A 6,000-nucleotide genomic window follows, 5' to 3' on the forward strand; every position below is an offset into this window, starting at 1 on the left:
TCTCCCATTACTGCCTGTAGGATGGGTGTAGATGTAAATTCTCCCCACCCTGCTGACCTTTATCCTGATTGGCTCCTGTACATTATATTAGCTGTGTGTGTTTTCTCATTAAAGGAGATCCTGCTTTGACAGTTCTCCCTGGCAGATCTGATTGTCCTCCAGGGAGGGAGGGCTGGGTGTGGGCGGCCAGTCTACCTCTACCTTTCTTGGCCTGTCCTGGTCAAGGTGTGCTCCCCCAATCTCTCCCACAGGTCAGGAGGGAATGGTGGGCTAAAAACCCCGACATCCTCACACATTATGAAATAATGCAATATAATACAAGCAACTTCTCAAATGTACCACTATTTTGTATTCCAGAAAGCAAACCATATTTTCCCTTAGATTTCTACCAAAGCACTATTTGAAAAAAATATTTTCTCTATATGTTTCTATTTTTCACCTTCCTGTATATATTTTTTTACTTTCATAAATATAAATGTATGTTCTTGCAATGTCTATACAATACAGAATTCAAGCTAGTAGAGAATAATCAATAGGCATACACGGAGAGGATGGAAAAGATTAAAAAATTATAAGAGTACTAAGTTTTCCTTTGGAGTACTTGATTCTACCTTATAATTTGCTTTCCTGTGGAATGCTCTATGTTTTAGGAATAAATTTTTGCTCAGAATGCACAAATGATTTTTGTATTCATTCAGTCAGTGAGAATTACTGAGTACTTAGTTAAAAGGAATTTCATTTAACAATGGCATGGTTTAAACTTGCATTTTTCTTTTTAATGAACAGTTAACTTTCTAAAATTTTGCATCAGAAATAGTTTTAGGAGAGACTAATATTTGGAAAAAAGAAACAGATTTTGGAGATGTGATTTTGTGGAAAGACAGAAAAATCTAATCATAAATGGTAAAGGCAATTTAAATTAAGAATCTGTATTTAACATTCAAATATTTGATAAGATCTTCTGGTGTTTTATTTTATTTTAAAAACATTTTCTGAGAATCTGTAAGATCTCCATACAGCACCAAACTGCCAATATTAATTATGGCCATGTAAAAACATATTCACATTGCTTACTAAAATCTATATTATTTTTGCATATTTATTCACTCTTCACTTACCAAGGGCCTAAGTGGCTTCATATTTCTTTTATACATCCTCCACATTTTCTGTGTTTCACTCTTGAAATTATACAATCTATTTGCTCATTTGATTTTATTTGTTGTGTTCACATTTTTATTTTTATACTACAGATTATAAAAAAAGGAGATAGCCTCCCTCTACCAAAATAACCCAGATCTTTCAGGTTACTCGCATACACTTTTTTTTTCAAGAACAAGGTATTTATATTGGGGGAATTCAGAAATTAAACAGCCACATAAAGCAGGTATTGCAATGCTTTAAATTTAATAAAATTTCTTTAATTTGTCACATCCACTCCAGAAATATTCTGGCTGATTTGTTGAATTTTATATTTTCAGAGGTTACTATGTTGATAAAAATATACCTTGATTTTACCATTATATATATATATATATATATATATATATATATATATATATATATGATTTAATCAGCAATTTCTTTTTCATTAAAATCTTCTACTCTTTGTGTTGGAATGTATTTTCTATGGTGCATTTTTCATGATATTTGCAGTTTTTTCTCCTTAAAATAATATAAATTTATGCATTCAAACAACAACTCAAAGTTACTGTAGACTTGGTAGTTTTATAAATAGACTCAAAATACTCCATGAGAGTAACATAAACTATCAGTCCATAACCACCAGGGCCATTTTTAACAACATACTTCTACAAAGATGTCACTGGAGTAGCTAAACTCAATTTTATTCTGATCACATCTCTGATATCTGCTTCTCTTAAGCTCCTCTATGTGATAAAAATTGCTCTGTGGAATATTGAGTGCCCATTAATGTTGAAATAATGACTTTGGGTATATGAAAAGTTTCTAAACCCTGTTATACAATCACTAGTTTGAGACCATTTATATTTATTGTGGGCTTTACTTTCTCTTATTCTTTCAGAAGGGAAAATCTACAACGAATATATGCTTTCCCAAGTATCTGCAGATAAAAGGCCATATATTTTCTTCTGTCATCAATCATGGATCATCAGCATTTCTTGAATTTTTAAAACTTTGTTAAATGTGTAACAAATATAAAATAAACATACAGAAAACAATCTAGAGACAAGAAACTAGTAGAGAATAATCTGTGGGCATATAGGGGAAGGATGGAAGGAATTCAGAAATTATCAGAACGTTATTTCTTCTTGCATTGCAGGAGTCTAGATTACTTCTTTACATCATGCCGCAGTCTGGCTGGGCACAATTCAGGAGCCACTTGTCAAAAGAAACAAACTTTATTTTTAAAACTACAAACGCCAAACAAAACAGCTCCTCAGGAAAAACCCTCAGAGCCCAACTGCCACCACCGGCTTCCACACGCCTCTCCCACACACCAACCACCACCTCCCACAATCCTCCTGCTCTTGAGGCCGATTGGCTAGGTCGCGTGGGCGGAGCCAAAGAAGTCCCCCAATGAGCAGTTCCGTAGTCTGAAGGGCAGGGAAACAGCCCAATGAACATGACCGCAGAGGAGCCAATCAGCTAGATGTTGCTGGGGCCACTGTGAGCCAATCATCAGCTGGCAGTCTGAAGGGCAGGGAAACAGCCCAATGAACATGACTGCAGAGGAGCCAATCAGCTAGATGTTGCTGGGGCCACTGTGAGCCAATCATCAGCTGGCAGTCTGAAGGGCAGGGAAACAGCCCAATGAACATGACCGCAGAGGAGTCAATCAGCTAGATGTTGCTGGGGCCACTGTGAGCCAATCATCAGCCGGCAGCTGGAAGTTTGCTGGCAGCTGGAAGTTTGCTGGGGCCCCTTTGGCTGTGGCTCTCAACAACATCATTTGGAATTTCAAATTTTTAAAGTAACATGGACAATCTGTAAAGAAAATAAAGTGAATGATTTCTGTATAGAAATCTAGGACTTCTGAAGTCCATTTATAAGCTGAAAAGAAAGTGTTCAAGAAATGTATTGAATATTTTATATGCATTATAAGAGTAAAAACAATATAATGGAATATTTTCTGTCCCAGGAAGATTACAAGATTCAGTTATTATAGAAGAGAGTCCTTACTAATCCTTATAGTTATTTCTCATAAGAATGTCAGATCCTTACATTGACCACTGAAAGAAATTTTATAATACACTGTTCTATACATTTTAAATCTATTATATTTATGAACCAGGTAAATTATCTCTGATACATGTACTGTTAGCTCATGTTCATTGAGTGTTTAATCTATCACAGATTCTGCTCTAAATATATATATATATATATATATATATATATATATACACACACCTATATATATATATATATATATATACACACACCTATATATATATATATATATATATATACACACATATACATATGTTTATATGCATCTGTATACATGGATGTATATGTACATATATATATGTATATGCAAATGTATAGTTATATGTATACATACACACATACATGTATATATGTAGAATGGATTGCTGTTAAGATTGAAGGAATACGTCTATCTTTTGTTAATTAACTATTATATTTGTATCTATAGCATTTAAATAATACCCAACATACACTAAATTCTATAGTGTGTAAATGTTTAACACTATGGCTTGGTAAAGAAATAAAGAAAAAACTTGGAAATTATAATATTGATCTGACAAGTTCCAGAGTCCAATTTCTTCTTGAGATATATGCACACACACACTATATATATAATATCCTATATAAGTATAATGTTTTTATTTTTTTTTTGTTCCCACTGTTGAACTCCAGTATAGTTTTGAAAAGAATTGATAAGAAATATGCACACACAAATGGGATTATAGGATCATATTGTAGTTCCATTTTCTTTTTTGAGGAAACTACATACTGTTTTTTATAGTGACAGTATCATATATTTATGTTGCTTAAGGCTTCTGAATTTCCTACATCCTTACTCTTAGTTTTTATTTTCTGTTTATTCAATAGTGACCATATTAACAAGTTTAAGGAGATGAATCATTGTCATTTGAATTGCATTTCTGTTGAGAGCCACAGCCAAAGGGGCCCCAGCAAACTTCCAGCTGCCAGCAAACTTCCAGCTGCCGGCTGATGATTGGCTCACAGTGGCCCCAGCAACATCTAGCTGATTGGCTCCTCTGTGGTGATGTTCATTGGGCTGTTTCCCTGCCCTTCAAGCTGCCAGCTGATGATTGGCTCACAGTGGCCCCAGCAACATCTAGCTGATTGGCTCCTCTGCAGTCATGTTCATTGGGCTGTTTCCCTGCCCTTCAAGCTGCCAGCTGATGATTGGCTCACAGTGGCCCCAGCAACATCTAGCTGATTGGCTCCTCTGCGGTCATGTTCATTGGGCTGTTTCCCTGCCCTTCAGACTACGGAACTGCTCATTGGGGGACTTCTTTGGCTCCGCCCACGCGACCTAGCCAATCGGCCTCAAGAGCAGGAGGATTGGGGGAGGTGGTGGTTGGTGTGTGGAGAGGCTTGTGGAAGCCGGTGGTGGCAGTTGGGCTCTGAGGGTTTTTCCTGAGGAGCTGTTTTGTTTGGCGTTTGTAGTTTTAAAAATAAAGTTTGTTTCTTTTGACAAGTGGCTCCTGAATTGTGCCCAGCCAGACTGCAGCACATTTCCCTGTGAATTAGTTATGTTCATCATCTTTTCATATATTTGTTCTCCATTTATTTGTCATTTCTGCAAAAATATGTCTATTCAGAGGTCCCTTGCTCATATGGCAGTTAGGCTATTTTTTTTTTCTATTGAGTTGTCATACTTCTTTACATATTTTGGATATTAATCCATTTTCAAATAAGTAATATGCAAATACCTCTCTCAGTTCATATGTTGCCAAATCATTCATTTGATCATTGCATTGGCAATGCAGATATTTCATAGTTTGATAAAGTCTCACTGGTCTATTTTTGCTTTCGCTGCCTGTATGTTTGGTGTTATGTTCAACAAATCATTTGCAAGACCAATGTCTTCAATATTTTCCTATTTTCTTCTAGGATTTACAAAAATTTCAGGTCCTAAATTGAAGTCTTGGGTCCCTGTTAATGTTTAAATGCGGTTTGTGTATGAAAATGCAAGAAGGATTGGAGGAGAGCTGATTGGGTCATACATTAACCTAATCAGTTAATTCATTCCCTGATGGGATTAACTGAGTAGTAACCAGAGGCAGGTGGGATGTGGCTGGAGAAAGTGGTTCATTGGGGACAGGGCTATGGGGTATATATTTTGTGTCTGCAGAGTGGAGCCTCTCTCTGCTTTCTGATTATCATGAGAGCTAGGTCACTCTTTCACTCTTCTGCCATGATGTCCTACCTCACTTCAAGCCCAAGGAATGGAGCCAGCCTTCTATGGACTAAGTCCTATGAAACTGTGAGCCCTCAACAAAATGTTATAATTTCTTTGGTCATATCTTCTAGTCACAGGAGTCAAAAGCTGACTAAAACAGTCCTTTTATTTATTTTTTAATTAATTAATTTTTTGATGTCATGTATCATGCACATATAAGGGTAGAATTTCATGCTTTCACATGTAGATATCTATTTTTTGTATCACTTTTTGTTGAAAAGGCTATGCCTTACATTGTATAATCTTTGCACCCATGTTGAAGCTCAGTTACAATACTGCTTGAGTTTTTTTTAATATTTTTTATAGTTGTAGATAGACAGAATGTCTTTATTTTATTTGTTTATTTTTATGTAGTACTGAGGACCAAACCCAGTGCCTCAAGCATGCTAGGCAAATGCTCTGCCACTGAGCTACAGTCCCAGCCCTTGAGTTTATTTTGAGCCCTTTCCACCATTTCATTTTTTTTAAATAAGCACAATATATTTATTTTCATGTGGTGCTGAGGATCAAACCCAGTGCCTCCCAGTTGTAATGCAAGTGCACTACCACTGAGCTGTAGCCCAGCC

This window comes from Urocitellus parryii, chromosome X (genome assembly GCF_045843805.1).
Source record: "Urocitellus parryii isolate mUroPar1 chromosome X, mUroPar1.hap1, whole genome shotgun sequence".
NCBI lineage: Eukaryota > Metazoa > Chordata > Mammalia > Rodentia > Sciuridae > Urocitellus > Urocitellus parryii.